General features: G+C 41.6%; 1 long non-coding RNA gene and 1 other non-coding gene across 2 annotated transcripts in view; both read right to left on the minus strand.

The window, feature by feature from the left end:
• The window catches only part of LOC147818155 (uncharacterized), a 5,166-nt gene extending 2,695 nt beyond the window's left edge, over positions 1–2,471 (minus strand). The window contains exons 1-2 of the long non-coding RNA XR_015438265.1: positions 2,369–2,471; positions 1,986–2,060 (exon numbers count right to left, since the gene is read on the minus strand). This is a non-coding gene — a long non-coding RNA (uncharacterized LOC147818155). The remainder of the gene's footprint in view (positions 1–1,985; positions 2,061–2,368) is intronic.
• Positions 2,472–3,869: 1,398 nt separating this feature from the next.
• Positions 3,870–3,983, minus strand: LOC111667268 (U5 spliceosomal RNA). The gene has a single exon (XR_002761663.1). It is a non-coding gene; the product is annotated as a U5 spliceosomal RNA (small nuclear RNA).
• Between the last annotated feature and the right edge of the window lie 4,894 nt (positions 3,984–8,877).

Below are 8,877 nucleotides of genomic sequence, written 5' to 3' on the forward strand. Positions count from 1 at the left end.
CTTCGACAATCTGTTTCATTTCTTCTATTTTGTCAGTTGTGCACCCATTTACTTTAAATTTTTAAATTTTAATAATTAAATTTGTTCATAATCTTCTTAAAAAAATACCTTGTGCACTTTTCACCCTCCTCTATTTCCCATTCCCTGCTTCTTAAAATGACACCCTTGCTTATAATTTCTGCCGATATTGACATCTCTGTTTTGACTTGTTTGATTTCTTCGTTAAAATCCATCCCTTGCTGATTTAGTTTAAAATAGCGCTGTAGTCGCTTCCGCAGTCCCATCATGCACCTCTTTTCCCTATCATATTTTCTTTTCCCTGCCTGTCTAAAAAAAAGTCTGGGTCTTTTCCTTCACCATTTCCTACCAGTGTGCTTGTGTATCATACAAGTCTTGAAGGACTCAACTCCTGATACTGCTCCCTGTATTCACTGACTAAGCCCTGATCTTCTAACAGGGAACAGTTGAGTTTCCCTGACGAGATGACCTGAAGAGATTGGGGCAGGAGGGGGCGTCGCGTAGCACAGTGGGTTACGCAGGCACACCATATACAGTCCTCGCTACAGCCAGTCCCTGGTTTGACTCCCGCTTCGGACCGCCCATTCCCCCTCTCTCTGCCTCCCCAATTCCTGTCTCTCTACTGTCCCAAAAAGCCCCCAAAAAATTCTAAAAAAAAAGAAAAGGGGCAGGAGAGCATCTGGTGATCAGAGAAGAAAACGGGGGTCAATCTAGCATAAGTTGGTGGGCAATCCTGTGTAAAAACATAATCTATGCAAGAGGCTCTGGTACTGTCACCACTGAACCTCTCTGGGATGCATGGTTTTAAAACAGTCCTGAAGTATAAAATCCCTGCATATGCCCTGCAATAAAACCAACGTTTTATCAACTTTAAAATCTCCCCGTGCTCTTTTCCTGTCTTTTCTACTTAAAATGCAGTTAAAATCACCCCCTAAAACCAATGGTGCTTTCCCTAGCATGTGGGACATCCTCTCTGTCATCTTGTGATTGGTCTTCATCACTTATTTTACCAGCTCCGCCCTCTTCCTGCATCACCCCATCCTCTTCACCACTTTCCATTGATGGGGCTGTTGCAGGGCCCTCCCCCTCTCCCGCCTCACCTGATCCTTCTTCTCCAATCACAGGATTTGGCAGCAGATTTGAATTTTCCTGCCCAGCCTCTTCAACCTTCTCTCTGGGTGCTTCATTTGGTTCATTTATCCTTGCTGCCTTTAGTTTGTTGGCAAAAGACTTTGGGCAATCTCTGAAGAGGTGGTTCAACTCTCCACAGAGATTGCACTTTCTGCAAAATACCAGCTTGCAAGCTTCTACCAGGTGCCCATGCTCACACCACTTGCAGCAGAGCTTGGGCTGACCCTGGTAGTGGATGTAGCCCCTGTTTTCACCCAGAACTATCATGGATGGCAGATGTTTCAGGCCCTGGAAGCCTTGAGGGTCCTGCCATTGTTGAATGGGGACCTTCCAAGTGCAATTCCAAATGCCATCCTCATCTCTCACTTTGGTAGCCTGGCCTTTAACGGTGCAGAATCTCCCCAGTCAAATACAAATGTCATCTGCATTCACTGTCTCATTGAACATCCTGACAATAACTGTTTTCAAAGCATTATCAGCCAGTCTCTCCACACTGAAAACAGAAAACTGGGGTTTCACCTTTTCTAATCTAATCCAAAATTCTCTTAGAGCTGCAGCAGATTGAAAACTTACATCAAAACCTTTTATTCAGTTGCAAAGTCAAAATACAATTCAAGTCGTTTGCCGTAAATCTCATGGTTTTTTCGGATTCGCTTCCTGGAGAAGTCAAGCCTCCGGATGCCAGCATGGTTGGCTGACATGGTGAAGGCACCACAAACTAAAAGCAATAAAAGGAACTAAAACCAGTGAAATACCACTAAACAAAATACTAAAACCAAATAAATAAATATATAAGTATCCCTGAAAGCAATAAAAGAAACGTAAAAAATACTTACCTTTTCACGTTTGGCCTGGTCAGGATGTTTACTCCGGCAGGGTGAAGGTAGGTTGTCCTCTGGGCCAAAGAATTCCTGTTTGATTAACATATACAACTATAATGAAGTTGGAATGCTTAAAATAAGTGTGGCGAGGGTAGGGTGGATGCTCACACTAACAGATGTCAAATATGTTCGAGAAATTTACACAACAACGCCACCCTGGGAATTTCACCCAGGGAATTTTGGTTTTAACTACTGGACACACACAGGTTCGCTCTATTCACTTGGCACAAGACGTGGTTCAAGGTATAAAAATATATCTTTTATTACAATCAGTTAAAATAACTATTAATGAAAATCATTCACACAAAAAGGGCAACTAGTCAGGAGCAGAGGCTTACCAGGTGGACAGGTATTAGTGAACGGGGAGTGGTTCACCCAAAATAAATGAATAGAAATAAATCCCCCACACACACTTTGAAGTAACCAACACCAGGGAGCACAGCACATCAAATGAGGGGACACCACCACCAGTCACCGACACCGCCAGCCTCCACCACCGGCCTCCGACAACTGAAACAAGGATAAAATATAATTAGGGGAGTTGCAATTCAGAACAAAAGAAATAAACAACAATTAATGGGCAAGTTAAACCTAGAAAACAGATGTACAAAGAACAAAAAAACCTTCTAAATATCCAAATGATAACTGCCCAATAGAAATCAACGCAAAATATCTAATTCAAAGAAAATACACAATTCAAAATATCATTTTAACACAAGAAAAACAAAGGAAATTAAGTTGACACTAATCAAAAGGAACCCAAAGAAAAGAAACAAAAATTAATGACCTAAGTAATTAACCCAAATTTAATTTATACAACCCACACCTCACTCATACAATTAAATCAGTAAAAGGGGAAATAAAGCTCAGTCCAAACATGTGTAGCAATGCCATGCAGAGGTACTGTGGGAAACCTGACGGCTTCAGGTAGTCTGCAGCAACAAGTCTTATTTTGAAAAGCCAATAGCTTTAAAAAGGTCTGTCGAGAGCTGCAAACAGTCGAAACGCCACCCAAGCAGCAGGTAAAGCAGCAAAGCGGGAAGCAAGCTGGAAGTCGAGCCGAGACAAAGCAGCAAGCAGTCCGATCTGTGGTTTCACCTAAACAAAACATATTGTTAGCACTGTTCAGTTAAGCCGCAAATGATGCAGTTGCAACAGAGACAGAACATACCTTGAGCAGAAGTGGATGCGCGCACACACACACACACACTCATGCAGGAGGGAGGACGAGAGGGACAGATCCGAACACCAGCATTTCCTATGACCACACTAGCATTAGCCGTCTGAGTACAAACACCACAACGCAGAGAGAGAGCACACACAAACGGGAGCGGCACGGAGCAGCACACACACAGCGGCACACACGCTGTGGTGAAAGGGGAGCCGGCCTTTTACCGGAAGTGATGCGGAAAGCAGAAGAACAGGGGAGAGGGCCGTCTTAAATACGGGCCCCTGCTCACGGACAGGCTATCAAACCATCAGGGTGCGTTCAAGGTGTATTAGGTGCCACGCCTATTATGTGCAACGCATAGACTATGCTGCCACATAAGGAATTTTGTCAATTTCCTCCAAAGCAATGGTATAAATCAATGCCACGACAGGCAAGAATTTAACCACCAACAGCAGGTGATCGCAGTCTTAGTCAAAAGGCCAAGAAGCGATGAGCCCGCAGTGTCTGATGTCCAAGTCATACTCTTGGCACAGATCTCACTAGTCGCAGTTTGCTGTTTCTGACACGAGCGTCACAGTGGCTGCTTTTTAGCACCTCCGCCCAAGCTCTCCATTGTGCCGCCCTCATTTGTGATGTGGACAGCTTTTTGACTTTTCACAAACTCAAAGGGCTCCGCCGTTAGGCAAAGCCTCCCAAAAACAGCTTGAACTCGTTGCTGTTCCTCTCCACGGAAGTCTAAAGACTTAAAAGGCGATATGCGTTATGAAGAGAAACCAGAGTCAGTACAGCCCCTCGCTTCAAGGACAGCCCAGGACACTATTCGCCACAGTCACCACCATTGCGGTAGGCTTGTCTTTGCTTGCCGCCTGCCAAGTCCCGAGACTCACCAGTGCCATGTTGTCACAGGCTCTATCCAATCCGGTTGCGGAGGAAAAAGCCTGCGCCTTAAGATCCAAGCTACCAAAACCTTGACGTTATCAGGCGTTTGCAGGTGCCTGGTGAGCAGTGACATAAACACAGGGAATGTTGTGTGTTTACTATTACATTCCATTTTCTAATCACCTGTTTTCATTCATCAACACAATTCTGTGTCTACTCCTGCTGTGGTCATCCATACGTGGCAGCGCTGCACTCAAATCACTTGATTCATGTAGCCACCTGAACTTCTCATCACTGAGTTGATGTGGTATGTGAATGGACTCGTTAATTACAAATACAGTATTTTTGTTCAATATTTTTGGGCGGTGGTGTTACTGTAGTATACTTAGTATACTGAAAAAAATGATACAAGAAGAAATGTTTCCAATCTGAAGCTTAAGGCTTTAGCTTATTTTTTGTAAAGAATTTGTAAAAGAAAAAAAGCGTCCGTATGCCAGAGGTCATACTTGCCCCGACAAGCTGCTGTCCTGCTCCAGCTGCCTAAGATGAACATTACGGTGGCTTTAGGACCCTATACTATTAAGGCAATCCGGGGTATAAGTGCTGATCTCCTGGATGATGATGGGACAATCTTTCACAGGATTATTATAGACCATCTGAAGCTGAGCACCGATGAGACACCCAGAGTGCCACACTGGGGTTATAAACAGTAGGAGCAGCTGCAGCACCCACATCATTAGCCGCTCCAGCAACAACACCTGTATCCTCACCCCAACTAGCTACATCCCTCCCACCAAGACCATCACAAGCAACTCCAAGCTATGCTCGAGTTGTTGCAGAAGTGTAAAGTTTCTTTTTAATTTCAATAAAAGAAATGTCAATACACAATGTCCCAACAGTGCAGTTTCCAGTTGGAAAGTGAAGTACAGTATTCTCAATAAAACGTGATATATAGTTATGGCAAATAAATGTACAGTGAACTGTGTTGTAGGCTATAAAATAATTTTTATTAGGCATCCGTGCTTTGCATTTGTTTTAATTTCTAAGTTCTTATTTTGTAGACAATTAAATTAATTGGTTTCTTTTTGGTTTTATTTCAGTACAAGCCCATGGAGTATGAAGTCATCTTGAAAATTATAAATGAGCATCACCACTGGACACTAAAGGTATGGATAATGAAATAAACAAAAAATATATATATACATATAATTATTTATTTATTTACTTTAATCACTAGGTCATCTATCCAAGCCCCTGTTCCTGGATCCACTTGGGGAGTCTCCACAAGACAATCCTACGATGTTTGGAAACTACAAGGTAAGGATTGCTGTGAAAATCCAATGTCAGCAATATTAACATGACAACATGTTAGTAAATGTGGCAATATCAGTAGACAAACACATTTTTATTTATAAAAAATCCCTACAGAAAAATGAGGAATTGGCAGCACAGTATTGTAGCCAAAAAGTATTTCACAATTAACAGTCCACATGTTGTTAAACTACATACAATCAAAAGGTACTGTATAATATTTGAAATGTATCCACTGAGTAGCGCAATGGAGAGAAAAGTTTAAGCGCACCACAACCTGAGGCTAGCTGTAGCAGCAGCAGCTCACAGTGGATTTACCAGATGTCTGACACGGCGCTGTGGGGGGCAATTGATGAAGATGCTCACGCTGTGAAATAGAACTATTCCATATATGCGCTGTGCTGTCTGATTTTCTAAAGAAAGAGACAAAGTGACTGGTGCGCCTCGCCGGCTCACCTGGTAGAGCGCGTACCACGTGGACTTGTTCCTAACCTCAGCGACCATGGGTTCGAATCTGAATTTGGAGTTCCAAATTGACAGTGATCATGAGCCTGAATCAGTGAATTGATATCCTTTCTATTTTTAATGGTGGTGCCTTGAGATGGATTTAATGTAAATTAAATACTACTACTTAAGATTATTAAAAAAAACTACTGTAATTCATTATTTCTGATGAGCCAAAATACCTAAAATGATCTTCTCAGTTATTTACCTACAGGGAAAATGTGTAGAAAACGAGGCATTAAAAAGTGTGACTTCTTGTGTTGTCGTTCTGATAGCCAACGGCCATTTGTAGAATGTGTGGCAGCTCCCAGTGAAGCAGTGACAGGAAGTTACACATTCTATGTATGAGGCTTCCAAAACACCTGAGAGTGAAATACAAGATGCATGAAAAATAGAAGAAAAAGTGGAGGAAAGAAGACCAGGAGCTAGTGTCAGTACAGTGATACAAATAAATAATGTAAAGTTCAAATACAACACTGATATGATAGGTAGCACCCAATCCGTTGGATAGATGGTTGGCTAGAAGATAAGGTCCTGCATTGTGAATGGTAAAGTTATAAATGTATATTTTGAGGAAAATGTGCTCTAAGTTTTAACAGTAAAAGCACTAAAAGTAGTGAAATGTTTTCTGTGACTGTTATTGAAGCTATATCACGAGGGAGTGATGTTGTACTGCACGGCTGTGATTGTCTGGTTCGAATCACAGCTGTGCTGATATTCATTACATCACTCCCTCTATTGCTTTTATACAACAGTTCTACAAGCATTTACCACATTAGTTAAATAAGCAACAGCAGATTATGATTTGTTTGTTTATCGTTTATTTGACGACGCAAGTAGTTCTGCAACTGGACTGGTACTGGACTGTTGCTAAGCAACACATACACATATTCCTGACCTGCACAGTGCACACTTGCTTGCTGCTTTGTCTACATGTTACCTCAGGAGTCCGCTGAAAGCTTCTCCCTTTCATCCTCCTCTGACGACCAGACATGATTTAATACACATGTTATTTCTGGAAATATTTTCATCTTTGCAAAGTTTGTTACAATCTAAGAGAGATAACGACCGTTAATGTAACGCTGATTAACGCTTAATAGAGCACCTGCGAGGCGGAGTGATACAAGAGTTAAAAGTCGCATCAGCACTCATGGAATGACTCCAGTCCAATCAAATTATTTGCTTGGAACTAACTTTTAATAATATTTTATATTTTAACATTATTATCAGTACATTAATGTGTGTGCAGCATGTTACTGTTTATTTACTGAGAAATAAAACTACAGTGCAGTTATTGCTCCATTGCAATATAAAAATCCTAATAATAATAACAATATTAAAAATAATAACAATAGATTTTATGTGTAGGCGCCTTTCAAGGCACTCAAGGGCGCCTTATAACACACAGTTAAAACAAGGCATAGAATACAAAATAGATAAAACATACATAAAAATACATGATTAAAGGCTGGTGTTGGAGTTAAACATAGTGGGTAAGTTTAGTGAGGAGGGATTTGAAAATACAAAGAGAATGAATATTATTGATGTATATGACTAAACAGGCCCAAGTTTAACTTAATAAAATGCAGACGCAAAGAGAAAATCTTAAGAGAGAGAAGTCTGCAGCACCTGTTTCACCTAAAGCAAACCAACCTGGAGAACACAGCTTTGTACTAGATCTTAAAATGCTACTGTTCCTATACAACCCATTGTCGCCCCTTTTCTATATTTGATACAGTGGTGGACTTGTGTTCAGTCTTCTTTTCAGTCGACCAGTGTTTCTTTGCTTTCACCTTGAGTGTCATCAATATGTATGACAGAGTTTCTGCAGATTGATTCCTATATATGCCACAGCTGTAGGAGTGAACCTGATGACCAGCTTTTTGACAAACAGAACCTGCTCTTCTAGATATTCAAGTTGAACAAAAAACTAAAAAATATTAGCAGATAAGTGATATTGATATAATTTTGGACCCTGGGTGTGAAGTTCAGGTGTCCACATATAGTAATCTGCATGTGACTAACCTTCTTGGCTGAACTAAGTAGCCTATCAGCTCAAGTTCAACTGTCTTTTTTCCGAGCTTACAGATAGAAGGCGTGAAGAGCTTAAGAGAATGTGCTGACAAACTCGTTTTACAACTTCAGAACGTGAAGTTGATGAAAACCTCTCTCCTCCTCTCTCCCTCCTATTCCTCCTCTCTCCCCCCTCTTTCTCCTCTCCACCCAGCCGGTCCAGTTCTGTTAGAAGGTGTTTTTCCTCTCCACTGTGACCAGAGGCTGTTCATGATGGAACTGTTTGGTTATTATAACATCACATAAACATTACAACAGCATTCATTCACTGGGAATTCCCTGACAAACCTGCTGCCTTTGTTGGTACTGAATGTTCCAACAGTAGCCACACCGAAAGATACGAGAGGTATGAACTGTATGTGAAAAATTACCTGGGGCGCTTCTGCAGGAAACTGACACCTACAGCTACATAACGTCGCTCTCAAGTCTATTTCCTATCAGTGATAGTTGCTGCTGCAGAAACCCCACAGGAGCTCGCATTGATCCTGACCACATGAGGAGACTCAGCTCCTACATGGTGAACTTCCTACAAGCGGCCATTTGATGTCAGTATAGTCTGAGGATTGAATTTGCTTTTGCAAAACACACATACACACACACACACACACACACACACACACAGTGCCCATTCACGTGTCAAGTGTCCAGTATTTACATTTGGTAATTGTCTTTTTGTGAGACTGATTGGCTCTCTAGCCGCTCTCTGTGTCAACAAGTCTCACCCAGCAGATCCCAAATTAATTTTCAGACTCACTGATTGCTGAATTATTTACTGGGTGGCTGTGTATATACTGTGCACACCCCAAGAATGGCAGCCTCTTGAAACAAATGTAATGTGGGCAGCGCTTGGGTCCATTACCTTAACATACTGTGACATTTCACTAGTGGTAAAAAGTCTGGGGAGGAGGT

The sequence above is a fragment of the Seriola lalandi genome, unplaced genomic scaffold, assembly GCF_002814215.2.
Source record: "Seriola lalandi dorsalis isolate HSWRI2012SDOR001 ecotype SW California unplaced genomic scaffold, Sedor1 jcf7180002054687, whole genome shotgun sequence".
NCBI classification, from domain to species: Eukaryota; Metazoa; Chordata; class Actinopteri; order Carangiformes; family Carangidae; genus Seriola; species Seriola lalandi.